This window comes from Oreochromis niloticus, linkage group LG18 (assembly GCF_001858045.2).
Source record: "Oreochromis niloticus isolate F11D_XX linkage group LG18, O_niloticus_UMD_NMBU, whole genome shotgun sequence".
Taxonomy (NCBI): Eukaryota; Metazoa; Chordata; class Actinopteri; order Cichliformes; family Cichlidae; genus Oreochromis; species Oreochromis niloticus.
The window spans coordinates 36,605,521-36,621,596 of record NC_031982.2 but is presented as its reverse complement, the minus strand read 5'-3'; the positions used below and the strand labels follow the sequence as shown (position 1 = coordinate 36,621,596).

General features: G+C 42.4%; 1 long non-coding RNA gene across 1 annotated transcript; it reads right to left on the bottom strand.

The window, feature by feature from the left end:
- Window positions 1–14,595: 14,595 nt before the first annotated feature.
- On the bottom strand, window positions 14,596–14,839 carry LOC112842850 (uncharacterized). The gene is made up of 2 exons (XR_003214876.1): window positions 14,782–14,839; window positions 14,596–14,656 (listed from the first exon to the last, which is right to left on the bottom strand). It is a non-coding gene; the product is annotated as an uncharacterized LOC112842850 (long non-coding RNA).
- Between the last annotated feature and the right edge of the window lie 1,237 nt (window positions 14,840–16,076).

Genomic DNA, 16,076 nt, shown 5'->3' with positions numbered 1-16,076 from the left:
TATTAGAGGATAATTTACACTAATTAAAGTATTTTGGGGGGTATTCATAAAATTGTTCACTTTGCCCCTTCATGTGGCAGCCCCGATATCAGTCAATCAAATCAAAATTATTTATATAGCAAATTTAAAAACAACAGTTACGATCAAAGTGCTTCACAAGTTAGGAAATAAATAAAATAAGACAAAATTACCAAACAACAACACAAGACAAGACAAACTTAGAAGCCAACCAAATGATAGTCAAACTATCTTAAGTCAGAGCCAGAGTAAAAAGATGAGTCTTTAAACGAGATTTAAAAGACTGAATAGACTCAGAAGAGCGAATGGCAATAGGGAGATTGTTCCACAGTTGAGGAGCTGCAATAGCAAAGGCACGATCACCTCTGGTTTTCAGCCTGGACTTAGGTTGCAGCAGACAATGAGAGAATCCTTCAGGTTTCAGGTAACTCAAGTCCACAGAGCTATGAGCAGACACAAGAGAACATGGTGAGGTAACAGAAGCTACAAGCACAAACTCATAAGTCATAAATTAAGAGCTGAATTTCCACCAGAATGAAGACAACAATCTGACAAAGAGTGGATGTTTCAGCTGGACCTTTCATTCCCCAAAACATGAGGAGTTAATGAGATCTGGTTAGGAGGTCACCAACACTACAAGCACCAACCAGCTTGCAGCCAAAGCTCTGCACAGCCCCATCAGCAATGAGTCCCCAGCCGCACTCAGACTGCTGCCAAAGCTCTGCTGGAGGTGGGAGTTGAAGATCACCTGAACCACTTTGATACGCCAGGCCTGTCCAGCATTCTCCCCCACCACCTGACTCAACTCACCCCCAGATGGTGATCAGATGACAGCTCAGCTCCTCTCTTCACCAGAGTGTCCAGAACATACTGCTGCAGACCTGATGATGCAATTACAGAGTCAAACATCCACCTATACTGTGGTTAGCACACAAGTCCAGTAAAACAGAAACCACCATTCTGTCACTCTGACACATAAAGTCCTCAGAAGCACAATAGAGTTACCAGATGATGCAGCGTCCAGGATCCTGCTCAGAGACCTCAAGAAGGCCAGGCACAAAGTACCAGAGCAGGACAATGATGAAGGAGAGCATCATCATCTGATGTGATGAGTTCAAAGAGAATAAATGGAATAAGCATGAGATGGTCTTCCTGGTTGGACTTTTAGCTTCATGTGAGAGATTTTACCTTAAAGAGATAAACCTCTGTTACTCTGTTTATTTGGCTTCTGCTGCATTTTTGCATGTCCTCATCCACTAAATATAAAATAGTGTAAATGAGCAGCTTTGGATGTTTGACAGTTTTTATTGTGTCTGAACGTTCCTACAGTTGGTTTGTGGTTGATGTGGATTTGCTGCTCATGTGAATCCTCCCACAGTGTTTCATTAGCAGCTGTAACCACAGTGACTCTGATAAAACAGGAATTAGCAGAATCCATCTGATATGAAGCTGTGCTTTGAATACCACTTCCCTCCTCTTTGAAGAGTAGTCAGATATCTGTGTTCAGGTTTTTGTACAGCCTCTTCTACACTTTGTATCACTGTGTTTCTAGAGCACAGTAGTAGAGAGCTGTGTCTGCCAGGGTTAGGGCTGTTATGGTCAGATCAGTTGCTGTATCTGTTGTTTCTGATTTATATCGTTTGTCAGGAATATATTCACCCAAGTTTCCTTTGGCTCCTTTCCTGAGAATAAACTGAGGAGCCTGAAGGTCAGAATCATGTTTGTACCAGTGAAGCCAAACATCACTATAATCTGTCTCATAGTCACATCTGAGTTTGACAGATTTTCCTTCTGTTTCAGTGACTTCAGTTTGTTGAGGAGTGATTGAGTCTCCAGCTGTTAGTCCTGGAAAAAGAAAGAAGAAAAGTAGTGAAATGCAGTCTGTATATCTGCTTAATGCAGCAGCTTCAACTAAACTTTAATCCCTGTTCTTAAACTCACCTATAATGTGAGATAGAAGCAAAAAGAGGTGCAGCAACATGTCTTTGGAGTTATTAAAGCCAGACAGACAGCACATGAACAATGTTCTTCCACTGCAGCACAATGACCAACAAATAATGTCATTGGATGAGCTCAACTTCAGTGGGCGGGGCCAGTTTAATAGCTCAGCCAATCAAATAGTTTTGTGCTTCCACAGCAGCTCTGTCTCTGTCTCTGATCTTTACTGCTTCATTTCTCTGTTGTCTTTGTCATCAGTCCAATGACACAAGAATCAGAGGTTTAACAGTGTGTGGCTCCCTCTAGTGGATGTTGTGGAGTATTCTGTTGTCTTTGCTCCAAAGGTTTTTGTACAGAGTTTTGGTGTTTCCTGTCACTGTGGGCTGCAGAGCACAGTAGTACACAGCAGAGTCTGTCACTGCAGCAGAGGAGATCTGAAGATCCAGATGGTTTTTTCCAGACAGTTTTGTGGAGAATCTTGCAGCTGATTTTAGAAACTCTGACGGTCTTGAATTGTTCGTCCCTGATATGTAGATCAGGAACTCTGGTGGTTTTCCAGGATATTGTCGATACCAGAAAAAGTAATCATTAATTATAATATCTCTGGATAATCTGTAGGACAGAGTGAGAGTGTTTCCTTCTAAAGTGGACTCTTCATCCTTGACTGCAGTGAGCTGATCACAGCTGACACCTAAAGGAAGAGATAAATGTTGTTAAAGACGATGTTTTTTGTTTTGTTTTTGTTTATGTTGGGTTTTTTTTGCCTGTTCCATTTGGTTCTTAAGCCGTCAGAATTGTTGTCTGAAGACCAACAAGAATACCAAATGGATTTATTTTGCCAAATGGATCATCATGGCATTGCCGTATTGGTCCATTTGATCAAACTTTGTTGTTATTATTTATTTTATTTTCAGTTTTTACAGATGGGACAGACATGACGGGGGGATAGGAAAGGGAGAAAGAAAGAGAGGAAGGAAAAGAAAAACAGAAGGGAAAAGGGACAGTGAGAAAGGGCACTTACAAAGACAAAGAGAAAGAAAAAATAAAAAATAAAAAATCTCCTGGATCACCTGTTGAGAGAAAAAGAAGAGAAGACAAGCAAAAAAAAACAAACAAAAACAAAGCAACATACTAAACACAACACCATCACGTTAATCTAGCTAAGTGTGAACAGCAGTAAATACTAAATATTGAAAGTTGTTGTGCAGCATGCAGGACAGACAGCGCACAATGTGCTTTGAAGTAGCAGCTAAGAAAGGTGTAGTTTGTCTATGAACAGTGAACACCCGTGTGCACACCTGTGTGGATCAACGCGCTTGTATACAAAAGGTTTCCCCATGTAACGGTCTGCTAGAGGGTGTAGAGGGCCATAGCCCCGTCCCCCAGGGCATGAAGCAGGCATGGAGGAGATCCAGGCTCCAGACATCCAGAGGCCCCAGAGTGCGAGAGCCCAAGGAGCACCACCGGAGGGGCATCCGTGCCACCTTCCTGGGAAGGGCTGAGGGGATCCCCAGACGAGGGGGTCACCCAGTAGCCACGGAGCAGAAGCCAGAGGGGGCTGCACCGGCGTGCCCGCCGGCTCTGCCGGCAGCCAGCTGTGCCAGAGTGAACCGAGTTGCAGGCCCCGAGGCCGGAGGCCCGAGGGCCCCCTTTGCCCCGGAAGAGGCCTGACCGAGCGACAGGCACCGGGCCCCGCCAAGTAGCCACCGGGAGTGAGCTGGTGCATACCTGAGGGCCCAGCCCCGGACACCAAGAACCACCAATGCACCAACCCCTGAGGACATCAGTTACCAGCAGGGAGTGTGGTGAGGGGAGATAGGCCTCCACACTTGGAGGGCCTGGGAGTACCCAGGGAGGTGGAGTCTAAGACCCGACCTGACATATAGACACAGACAAACAGGCACACACAGACATAAACATGCTTTCCCACCCTCATGCACACATATACAAACACTCAGCACTCACCCAACGTAGGGATAGACATACATAGACATGTACACACAATCATACTCCCCAAACATACTCTATACCCCGGGTCCAGGTACCCTCGCCCCCAGAGGGGAAACGGCACCCAGACCCAAGAGATGTGACCCTTTCCCCGGGGTGGAGGCAAGCAGACCGCCCCAGGCTCCGCAGCAGCAGGGAGGCCAATCGGACAGCCAACACCTCCTCCCAGCCCCCCGCCCCGATGGCTAGTAGAGAACGGGGATGTGTGAAGACCCCATACCTCCCTCCTCCCGCTCATGTGTAGTGTTGCTGCGTGTTGTTCTAAAGTGCATTTAAAACAAGGGAGGGCATGGTGCTGCTGCCAGAGAGCAGCAGGTGTTAGCACGGCCCCTCCCGAGAACCCTCAATGTCTACATGGATTTAAAATTGAGAGGTGGGCACCGGCGCCAGAGGTAGGGTTGAATACACAGACCGTCCTCTGGACGCCGTTAACGTGGTCACCCTCAAGGCCCTATATATATATATATATATATGTGTGTGTGTGTGTGTTATGAGAGTGTGAATAATGTGGATGTCTAAGTTGTGAAATAAAATTGAGGCACAGGTGGCCAGAAGGGGACAGAGGGGGGGGGATGCCTCCCCTGCACCCTGGTGACACACCCGCACCCCAAGGCCCTACCTGTGTGGGTGGGTGTGGTGGAGCGGGAAGAGGGAGGCAGCCGGGGATGGGGAGGAAAAGAAGGGAGGGGCAAGATGCCCCTCCTTAGGGCCAGCTCCCCGGCTGACCCCAGTAGGCACCCCCGTCCTCTAGTACCCACCAAGGCAAGGGAGCCCAGGCCCATCCCGATCGGGGCCTACGGCAGCAGCACCGCTAAGCCCCACAGGACCTGGGGAAGCCCACCCCACCCCACCGCAGAGGAAACTATACCCACCCCAACATTCAATCATCTCCAGACTACACAAGACAACAGACACCCAGGTTAGGTTTATTCTCCACCTCTCCTGTGTCTCTCCCCCACCTGCAGAGTGGACTTCTGCAAGGATGGAACAACCTCCCTGCCAGTTGAAGAGCCCCTCAGTTAGGTCGATGCACCAGAGGCCCCCTGCGCCAGGGCTGAGCCCCCGTGCACCCACCCGCCCACAACCTCGGCGACACACCGATGAGGACCGAAGCCCCCAAGGCCCAGCCAGAGCCCCATCACGGAGACGAAGCACCCCTGAACCCCAAGCCCCCCCGCCTGCCCCGGATCCACTCAGGGGCAGCCAGGCTACCAGGCCAGTAACCTACGTCCGCCAGTACAGACCATCCCCCAGCCCCGCTGCACGCAGCCACGAGGAAAACACCCTCTAAGAGTGACCAGAGCCACTCACCAGGTTATGACCACAACCCCCCGGGTTGAGCCCTCCAGGGATAATGTCTCTAGGGGTTCTCCTGGCGCCCTAAGCCCATCCCAACCTCCACATCAACCACAATAGCGAAGGCAGGACCAAACCATGACCCCCCACCCCCACTAGGTGATGAAGCCGATCAAAGGAGCCCAAAGGGATTGATCAAATGTGGTGGCAGAGGCTGTATCAAGACTAATGTGATCTATTAGATGGTTTTTATATTGATTAGAATTAAGATTATTTTTATTTTTCCAGTTAAGGAGGACCGTTTTCTTGGCAATGCATAGGGCTGTAAAAACAATGTGGGCTGTGTTTATTTCTGCAGTGACCTCATCCAAGTTGCTCAGCAAGCACACTAAAGGGGAGGCTGGAATGTTACATTTCAGACACTTTGATAAGTCTTCACATATCTCACGCCAAAACTTCTGCACTGGTGGACAGAACCAAAGAGCGTGGATGTAATTGTCTGGTGTATTGCCTTGACAGTGTGAGCAGTTGTTGGAAGATGTAAAGCCCATCTTGAACATCCGATGACCTGTATAGTGCACTCTATGTAGTATTTTGTATTGTATTAATTGCAGACTGGGATTTTTAATCAATTTAAAGGTTTTTAAGCAAACCTGAGACCAGAAGTTTTGGTCTAAGCTTACTGATAAATCTGCTTCCCACTTTACAATAGGAAGGGATATTGATTCATCTATTTTAGAAAGTGTTCTGTATATTTTAGATAATAATTTGGGGGATTTAAGAGTAAGAAAGTGTACCGCACTTGGTGGTGTTTGTAATTCAGCTTGACTGAGGTTAAATCTCTTTTTTACTATGGATTTAATTTGTTGATATTCTAAAAATCTTTTCTTGTTGATCCCATATTGTGTAACTAGTCTGTCAAATGAAATAAATTCTGTTCCCTCTAATATATGTTCTAAGTATTTAATTCCTTTACAACTCCATTCTGGAAAATTAATCATATTATTGTTTTGTAATATGTCAGGGTTGTTCCAGATAGGTGTACGTTTGCATGGGATTAATGAGGACGCTGTCATTTTTAGAAACTCCCACCATGCTGTCAGAGAAGAGCTGATGTTGATGCTTTTAAAGCATTCATGTTGTTTGATGTTTGAGCTGATAAATAGTAGGTCTGAAATTTCTAGATTATTACATAGTGCCTGTTCTACATCTAGCCAGGGTTCATCTAAGAAGCTGTGTTTAAACCATCTAGAGATGAACTGAAGCCTGTTGGCTAAAAAATAGTGATTAAAGTTGGGCAGATCTAATCCTCCTTTATCCTTGGTCCTTTGTAATGTTTTTAAGCTGATACGTAGGGGTTTATCTTTCCAAAGGAATTTAGAAATATATGAATCCAGAGATCTGAACCAATCTTGTGATGGCTTATTTGGGATCATTGAAAACAAATAGTTTATTTTTGGCAAGACCATCATTTTTATAGCAGCAACCCTTCCCATGAGTGATATGGGTAAAGATTTCCATCTAGCCAGATCGCTTTCTACTGTCTTTAAAAGTGGGATGTGGTTTAATTTAGTTAATTCTGAAAGCTTAGGAGAGACATTAATACCTAAATATTTTATATTTCCAGATTGCAGTGGTGTAGGAGAAGAATTATGGAAGGAGCAATTAATTGGAAGAACTGTAGATTTTGACCAGTTAATTGAATAATCTGAGACTCTTGAAAAAGAATTTATCAATTCAATCACCCCAGAGATATTGGTTTGTGAGTTTTGGAGAAAAAGTAACACATCATCTGCATAAAGGCTGATTTTATGTTCCACGTTCTTGCATTTTATGCCCTTAATTACTGTATTCTGTCTAATTGCTGCTGCTAGTGGCTCAATAAAAATTGCAAACAGTGAAGGGGAGAGTGGGCATCCCTGCCTGGTGCCCCTCAGGAGACAGAAGCTGGAGGATGTTTGATCATTTGTTCTGACACAAGCTGTTGTATGGGCAGAAATCTGTGCCATCAGAAACTGAATTTGAATAAGTTAAATTTGAATTTGAATTACTTGGATTGAATCTGAATTGTAACTTGAATGAAAGCTTTTGAAAACTGAATTTGAATTAGTCTAATTTGAAATTGAATTTATGGTTTGAAAATGAATTGATTTGCTTTGAAACTGCATTTTATCTTTTAAAAATTCAGCTCTCGAATAATTTCAGATTCACTTCTCACCATTCAGTTTCAGTTCTACAATTCAGTTTTTTGGGACTTACATCCGGTTCCGGTTCAAGCGCAGATTAATAGAACTACAGACTGATAGCGTTACTGACGGAATCTACAGCGTCTTGAGCTGAATTAAGACTTCAGAAGTCATTCGACAGCGGATAAACTCTCAGGTTGGTAATAAATGTATTACATGTATAAGAACAAGCGTCATGTTAACAATTGATAGCCGTACAGTAACCTTTATGCTTATTGTAGCTGCTAGCTAAAAACGCTAATTTAGCGTAGTTTGCCCTGAATTCAGCTTTGACAAACAAATATGATCGACTGTTTCTAGTAGAATTCCAAAGTTGTCATCTTGTACCCTGTCAGAGCCCTGTATGCTTGCAGAGACCCCTACAGTAGGGAAACATGCAAAACGCTGTCCAAACCTTTGTATTTGAGCTTTATTTATGTCTTACACAGCATCCCAACTCCTTAGCGAACTTAATAACTTTAGCTAAAGTGAATAGTTAGTCTAATTCATTAGTGCAGCATTACTAGATCACCTCTGTTTGAAGTGATATAATATGATATACAACTATCACTGTGTTTAACTACCATAATAATTCTTAGGGTACTGAGTGCATGCTTAATTAGTTTTTTTTTTTTTTAACATACTGCTCCATTGCTATGTTTGACAGGCTGAAGTTGTCAGGTCACCTCCTAAATCGACCATCTTTTACAGGTGTTTTGTGCCAGAAATGGAGTGTCCACTGAAGACTGAAGATACTGAATCTCTACGCCGTGCCATTGATCCCTCCTGTGCCTTCATCTAGACAAGAGACATTAACTTAACCACTCTCACATGCTCTGTACCTACATCACCTTCCCTGACAGTCGTAGCTTGGTTCATCTGAGGGTGAAATTATAAGAATGTGTTATTTTGCAAAGTGCTCTCTAGGGTTCCTAAATAAAATATGGCATTGAGGTCATTTCTTTTGAATTAATCCCTTCTTCTGAAATATAAGAACCTCTCCTGGTTTAAATGGCACTTTCTGTTCCTTACTTCCTGTTCCACTCCCAAACCCAAATAGATGCTGACAAGCTGACACAGTAATATGGAAGAGGGAAAGAAGCTGGAAAGGACTACTACAAATAAACCTAATGCCTAACAATGAAAAATGTAAAATAAGAACAATAATAATAATAAAGATAAAAGATGAAGTTACAAGTTTTTTGTTTATTCCAAATGATCATCCAGATGTCTGTGACATGTGATGACAAACACCATAATGGAAGGCCTTAGTCATCACATGCTTAAACTCATCATATATTTTTGCATATGCTGAACAGGCAGTCAGACATGCTGTAACTGTGGGGTAGAAAACTGCATGAACACCATACAGCAGGGGTCTCAAACTCCAGTCCTTGAGGGCATGGAAAAGTTGCATGACACCGGCCCTCGAGGACTGGAGTTTGAGACCCCTGTCATATTCCATATGACAGGTGTGGTTGAACTTCATGAAGACTGAAGTTTCTCTTCTCTTCTGGCAGGACAGGAATGTCGCCTTGTCCTGTGAGCCACCGTAAGGATGTACTTAGAGTAGAACTGGACTGTCACCGGCCTCAGGCTCTTCACCTTTTCAAAGACAAAGCAGTCATTTAGATAAAATATTAGATATTGTTTACCTGTAAATGCACAAAGAGAATTTAGAAATGTAATTATTGTCAAGAGTGAACAAGCACTGATAGTGTAATTTACAGCTGTGGCCAAACGTTTAGAGAATGAGAAGTGTTGTTTGTTTATTTACAAAGTTTGCTGTGTCAGTGATAGTTGTATATCATATTATATCACTTCAAACAGGTGATCCAGTAAAGCTGCACTAATGAATTAGACTAACTATTCACTTTAGCTAAAGTTATTAAGTTAGCTAAAGAGTTGGGATGCTGTGTAAGACATAAATAAAGCTCAAATACAAAGGTTTGGACACCGTTTTGCATGTTTCCCTACTGTAGGGGTCTCTGCAAGCATACAGGGCTCTGACAGGGTACAAGATGACAACTTTGGAATTCTACTAGAAACAGTCGATCATGTTTGTTTGTCAAAGCTGAATCCAGGGCAAACTAGGCTAAATTAGCGTTTTTAGCTAGCAGCTACAATAAGCATAAAGGTTACTGTACGGCTATCAATTGTTAACATGACGCTTGTTCTTATACATGTAATACATTTATTACCAACCTGAGAGTTTATCCGCTGGTCATTCGACATGACGAATGACTTCTGAAGTCTTAATTCAGCTCAAGACGCTGTAGATTCCGTCAGTAACGCTATCAGTCTGTAGTTCTATTAATCTGCGCTTGAACCGGAACCGGATGTAAGTCCCAAAAAACTGAATTGTAGAACTGAAACTGAATGGTGAGAAGTGAATCTGAAATTATTCGAGAGCTGAATTTTTAAAGGATAAAATGCAGTTTCAAAGCAAATCAATTCATTTTCAAACCATAAATTCAATTTGAAATTAGACTAATTCAAATTCAATTTTCAAAAGCTTTCATTCAAGTTACAATTCAGATTCAATCCGAGTAATTCAAATTCAAATTTAACTTATTCAAATTCAGTTTCTGATGGCACAGATTTCTGCCCATACTGTTGGGGAATTATATAATATTTTTAACCAGTTTATGAAAGAGGTTCCAAAACCAAATTTGTGTAGAGTTGCAAATAGAAATTTCCAGTTAACTCTGTCAAACGCTTTTTCTGCATCAAGAGACAATATTATGGTTTCAGTGTTTTTACTGCATGAGTAGTCTGTTAAATTAAGTAATCTACGTGTATTTGTTGATGAGTGCCTACCTTTTATGAAGCCAGTTTGGTCAGGATGACTTAAAAGGGGGGTCATTTTCTCTAATCTCTTTGAGAGAGCTTTGCAGATTATTTTAAGGTCTACATTAATAAGGGATATTGGACATTAATAAGGGATATTGGACGATAGCTTGAGGGATATACAGGGTCTTTGCCTGATTTTAGTAAGAGACTGATATTTGCAGAGTTCATATTTGGTGGTAGTCTGCCATTTTCTTTGATTTCCTGCAACATTCTGTAAAAAACTGGTGCTAGAATCGTCCAGAATTCTTTGTAGAATTCTGCAGGAAAGCCGTCTGGACCTGGAGCCTTATTATTGGGCATACTTATCAGGGCTTCCTGGAGTTCACCTGGCATCAGTGGCGAATCCAGTGCCATTGCTTGGGTGTCTAATAAAGACGATGTTAAACTGTGAGCGCCTGTTCCAGTGATTTCTAGCAAACAGATCCTTTAAAGACATTTCTTCTTCCTGCTTTAACCGACCTGTTAGTGTGATCAGAAACAAAGGAAACATGAGCCAGTAATGCAGTGACAGCATCTTCCACACACTATCTGTTCTGTATGCTTCAGATACTGAATGTATCTGACAGTGGGAGTCCTTTTCTGCTCTGCTCTGTGACAGTGTTGCTCCTCCTTCAGCCTCTTCCTCCTCTCATATCTCTGCATGTTACAAACACCAAAACCAAACCTCAATACATGTTACAGCTTTCAGCACAAACTCAGAAACCTCCAGTGGTTTTAACCTTTGTTTTCCTTTTGGTTTCACCTTTGAACATCTTCATCATATGTTAAGAAGCTGAAACTCTCAAACTGGATGAACGGTTCAAATGTGGATACCCTCAAATGAATGCTGAGAGTCTCCACATTATGTCCATGTCGATTACAGAACGATAATGGGAATATCTTTTAGCAAATAGGTAAAAAAGCAAAACTTGTGTCAGTGTCCAAATATATATGGTCCTGACTGTACCCTTTCATATTTTGTGTTTTTGTTTTTGTACTATTAAACATTAACCTAAATAAATGACTTGCTTTCTGTTCACTCTGCCTGCCTTGTGTCCAACATTTGAGTACCCACTTTGCACTCCAGCAGCCTGACAGATCTCTCCATACCAGAGAGTGTAAAATTGACACAGGAAAAAGTTACTGAAGCTGATGTTTGTGGAAAATCCTTTAAGAAAAACTATGAATGACTCTGTGTGGATGTTTCTGTATCCAGCTAAGAAAACATATTCTTACAGGATGTGGGAAAAGTTGCAGTAATCAGGTCAGCCGTTGACCTAAAGCAGGGGTCGGCAACCTGCGGCTCTTTAGTCCTTATACTGCGGCTCCGGGTGGTTTGGGAAAATAAATTAGAAATATTTAGCTGAAGTGTATTTTATTTATGTTAGTTCTTTTTTTTTAAACTTGTAGTTCTAATTTGGAAGATTATTGTGATATTGAAATATAAAAATAAAATTATATTTTATTATTTTTCATCGCTCAAAATAAGCGTCACACTCGCAGAAGCCGGTGTACCCGCCGAAACGCTGTGCATTTATCGAGACTTTCAACCCCAGATAGGCCAATTATGGATCTTCGGATCCACATTATGTCAGCAGCTGTTCTCCACCGTGAACTATGTTAAAAACAAACACCGCTCACGCTTCACAGATGACAGCTTACAGTCCTGCGTAAAGATGAAAGTGACTTCGTACCACGGCAGACCCGCTGCTTTTCAGCATCTCTTTATTGACCACTTTTCACACACGGTTGCTGACGCATACAGCCAGCCGTAGCTTTTCAGCTCACAGCCTGACACCACAACAGCAGAGAGAGCACAGGCTTTAAGGCTGCAAGGTGTGATTGCGGGTGCCGCTCAGGTGCGTCCGCCTCCCCTGCAGCGGCACTGCAGACCACGCCCTGCCACACACATTAACCAGGTAAAATACATGTTTAGGCAGAATTTTGCAAATATCTATTTTTCATTTTTTAGCAGCATAGTGCTTTTTTTCCAATTATTTTTTAAAAGTCAGGTCAAGGCTCCAAAAAACGATATGAGGCTCACAACAGTTTTTGTTTGCTACATGGATCATTTTAGTTCAGCTGGGTGTCTTTCCTTTTGTTATATTTCTTCAAAATGTGTTAATTACATAAATAAAATGTAATTTTCTCTGTAGCACTTCATGGATTTCATAAGCAACACACCTTAGTTGCTCTGTGGATTCTTTTAAAAAGCAGTTAAAAACTTTTCTGTTCAAACAAGCCTTTTGTTGATCTACGTATTTTATATTCTTTACATTATTTACATTTGATCTTTTACATTGTGTATAATGTCTATTGATTGTATTGTTTATGTTAATATTTGTGTACAGCACTTTGTGACTGCCTGTCTGTGAAAAGCGCTTAATAAGTAAACTTACTTACTTACTTTAGTTGTTCACACAAAGCATAAAGGTAAAAAAAAACAATATATACAGTGTTATCTTCATTTTAGATGTCAAAAAGTATTTGCGGCTCCCAGTGTTTTCTTTTGCGTGGAAACCAGGTCCAAGTGGCTCTTAGGGTATTAAAGGTTGCAGACCCCTGACGTAAAGAATGACAGAAGAGTCTCTTGAGGTGCAGCCATTTATTTTTTTCATCAGGACAAATAGACTGATTCTTTGCACATCAACATGAAAACTACAAAATAAGGCAAAATTGCTCCTCACACAGTCCCTTTGTATTATTGTAACTTACATTTTACCAAAGACTTTATGCACCTCATTAATGTTGAGCGCACGACAGACTGCTCTCCACAAGTTACTGGGCATGCTTCCAAACGTGTTTGTCACTCACCTCACTGCGCACACAGCCCCAACAACTCCAGTAATGGCAATTTTATGAAACAGACCAGCAATTCATTTATAGTGTCATGAAGATCCAGACTAGAACACACACCGATGAGAAATTCTACATATGTAACACGCATAGAAAGAGATTTACTTATTTATCAGCAGTTAAGAGCCATCCAGTAATCCACACTCGTCAGACATTCCTGCTAAACATGTTGGAAAATCTTCATCCATATTCCCTCAAAATAGAAGTCACACAGGTGTGAGACCTTACCCCTGTAAAAGGTGTTGGGAAAATATTTCTGTGTTTATGATTTTTGATAAGCTCCCTGAGAATTGACACACTTGAGAAATTATATTTTAACAAACCACGAGAATAGTATATGTGGCCCGGTCATGGGGAATGAGACAGGACACAGAAAATATTATTTTTGTGGTTTTTGTGGGTGTTTTATTCTCCAACTGTACCCTTTTGAACTCGTACATTTTCAAGGGAGAACATCATAACTGACTTTGGTTTCACTGCAGAGCCGTTGTGCTGGGACAAGTACACACACAGGAATCATACAGCAAGTGATCTCCCCTCTGAATCAAACAGAAATATGCAAAGTTTTACAAAGTGAATAACAGTGTAAACTTAACTTTTAAATCTGTTAGACACTCTGTCATTACTTACACCAACCTGCTCTTTAGTACTGCTCACAGCACGTGACCATTAAAACATACACCGGTGGCAGGTTCAGAACTCGACCGGAACCAACGCTGAGTCTCGAGAGTCCAAACAAAAAACAAAAAACAAACAAACAAACAAACAAACAAACAAAAAAACCCCACACACTGGAGCTCACGAACAGTCCAAAATATAGTTCTGGGAACCGGCCTGGGGCTGACAGCACAGCAGTCCATAGAGTTCAGGTGGCCAACTGGGAGGGTGGCAGCACAAAGGCCCAAGGGTAAAGGGTTCAGGTGTCAGGGCTCTGTGTGTGGGCAGGCAGAGAGGAGGATCCAAGCGCAGGACTCGAACACAGAATTGTAAATCAAAACCTCAGCTTTATTGCTGACATGAAAACCAAACATGAAGTGAATACTAGTGATGGGACGTTCTGTATCGAGGCTTCAAAGCTTGTGTCGAGTAATGGAGGGGGCGTTTCCGCGATGCGCGTATCGAGGCTTGCTTCATTTATGGGAGGAGCTGAAAATGATGACGTCCGAAGCCTCGCTGCCCGGCTGTACCACGTGACTGGTTCAGGAAGTGGTTCGAACTTTGCCGCGAGCTGTGACAGCGATATAAACCCCTCAGACTTCATTCATAATGTGGGTGTTTGATGGAGAGTTGCGGTTAGTGAGAGTTTGGAGAGAGTTTGGAGGTTTAGGAGAGTGAGGAGAGAAAGTCAGGAGAGAATGGAGCCAGCTAAGAAGAGGAGGATGTCGTCCCCTGTGTGGGAACATTTTGATCTTATTCCTCCCAACAAGGTATGTAAATTTCTACAGAAGATGTATTTTCATAATACTGATGGTGCAATACAATTTCTGTTAAGCTGTCTTTACCTTTGTACAAGGTGAAGTGTTTGCTATGTGCCAGGGAGCTGGGATATAACAACAACACCTCATCCATGCTCAGGCACTACAGAGCTTTGCATGAGAATAAGGCGAACACCGATTGTGGAGCAAGACCAGGTGAGCCATCAAATGCCATGATAATATAGCATGCCGTAATGTTACTAAAGGATATAACAATATTTCTGTGAAGGTTCTCAGTCATCCAGGTCATCGTAGACTAAGGAGCTTGGAAAGAAAAGCGTCTGGACTTCTTGAGTTGCTTGAAGACGTTTCACCTCTCATCCGAGAAGCTTCTTCAGTTCTAAGGATCAGTGGTCCCACCGCCTCTGGGACAGAGGCGGTGGTTTACGACACCAACTGTCTGCCATCTATAATCCAGTTTTGAGATCCCTTCCCAGACGCCTTAACGCCCACTCACATCCTGGGCCATCTGACCTCAGGAAATCACATGATAGGGTGGGGCCAGGTTTCACAATGAGCTCACCCGAAACTCTGGCTGATTAGGTCCCACACCCGCTTTCACACCTTGGCTCATGTGATTAGAGGATCATCAGGGGGTCCTTTGTCCCCCTTTGGGGGGGAAACTCCCACTAGGTTTAAATCTGGGACTCTCGGCCATTTGACCTTAGAACTGAAGAAGCTTCTCGGATGAGAGGTGAAACGTCTTCAAGCAACTCAAGAAGTCCAGACGCTTTTCTTTCCAAGCTCCTTAGTCTCGATATAACAATATTATACAACTGTAATAAGTTACGTGTGTGATATTTATATTTGTGCTTTGTTTTTATTGTCTTTCCTCAGGAGAACAATCTCAAATAGATGGAGACCTGGTTAGCATGGTGATTGAGGACTCCCAGCCATTTAGCATTGTGGAGGACAAAGGATTTAAAAGATTTGTTAAATCATTAAATCTTAGCTATGTTCTCCCCACTAAAAAGGTCATAAAAGCAGTGAAAATTTAGCTTTTACAGAATAAAATGTGAACAGGCAGGACTGAGGCTCAAAGCCTCAGTGTGTAGCTGTCCATACCTCAACCACACCTCACCTCACAGTAAATGATCATTTCCATTTTAAGCATTTCCAAATAATCATTTTCCATACTGCCAGTATAAATATACACAGCATACTGCCATCACTACAATATACATGTTTTACACACTCCTTTTGTTGTTGACATTTACAGGCTGTGTGCAAAATGCCACACTCTTCAAATTCATGCCAACTAATATTTTTACGTCCAGTAGATGTCCTACTAGAGCAAATGAAGCTTCAAGAAGCTTTGTGCTGGGGTGAACCAATTGGATGAAAAGCTTCAGTGCTTCATGAAGCTTCATCTGCCCATCACTAGTGAATACAGAAACCAAAAAAAACCTAATCTGAGGGTACGACGCGA